This window comes from Arachis duranensis, chromosome 10, assembly GCF_000817695.3.
Source record: "Arachis duranensis cultivar V14167 chromosome 10, aradu.V14167.gnm2.J7QH, whole genome shotgun sequence".
Taxonomy (NCBI): Eukaryota; Viridiplantae; Streptophyta; class Magnoliopsida; order Fabales; family Fabaceae; genus Arachis; species Arachis duranensis.
Window position 1 is genome coordinate 10,023,169 of NC_029781.3, and position 307 is coordinate 10,023,475.

The 307-nt window shown below is 47.2% G+C and overlaps 1 protein-coding gene across 1 annotated transcript in view; it reads left to right on the forward strand.

Moving 5' to 3' along the window:
- Positions 1-307, forward strand: part of LOC107469059 (uncharacterized) — a 13,328-nt gene that overhangs the window by 11,942 nt on the left and 1,079 nt on the right. The gene's annotated exons all lie outside the window — the stretch shown is intronic.

A 307-nucleotide genomic window follows, 5' to 3' on the forward strand; every position in this document is an offset into this window, starting at 1 on the left:
ATGAATGTGATGATCCATGACACTCATCATCATTCTCACCTATGAACGCGCGTGACTGACAACCACTTCCGTTCTACCTTAAGCCGGGCGCATATCTCTTAGATTCCCCAACAGAATCTTCGTGGTATAAGCTAGATAGATGGCGGCATTCATGGGGATCCGAAAAGTCTAACCTTGTCTGTGGTATTCCGAGTAGGATCCCGGGAATCCGGAAAGTCTAACCTTGTTTGTGGTATTCCGAGTAGGATTCCGGTATTGAATGACTGTGACAAGCTTCAAACTCCTGAAGGCTGGGCGTTAGTGACAG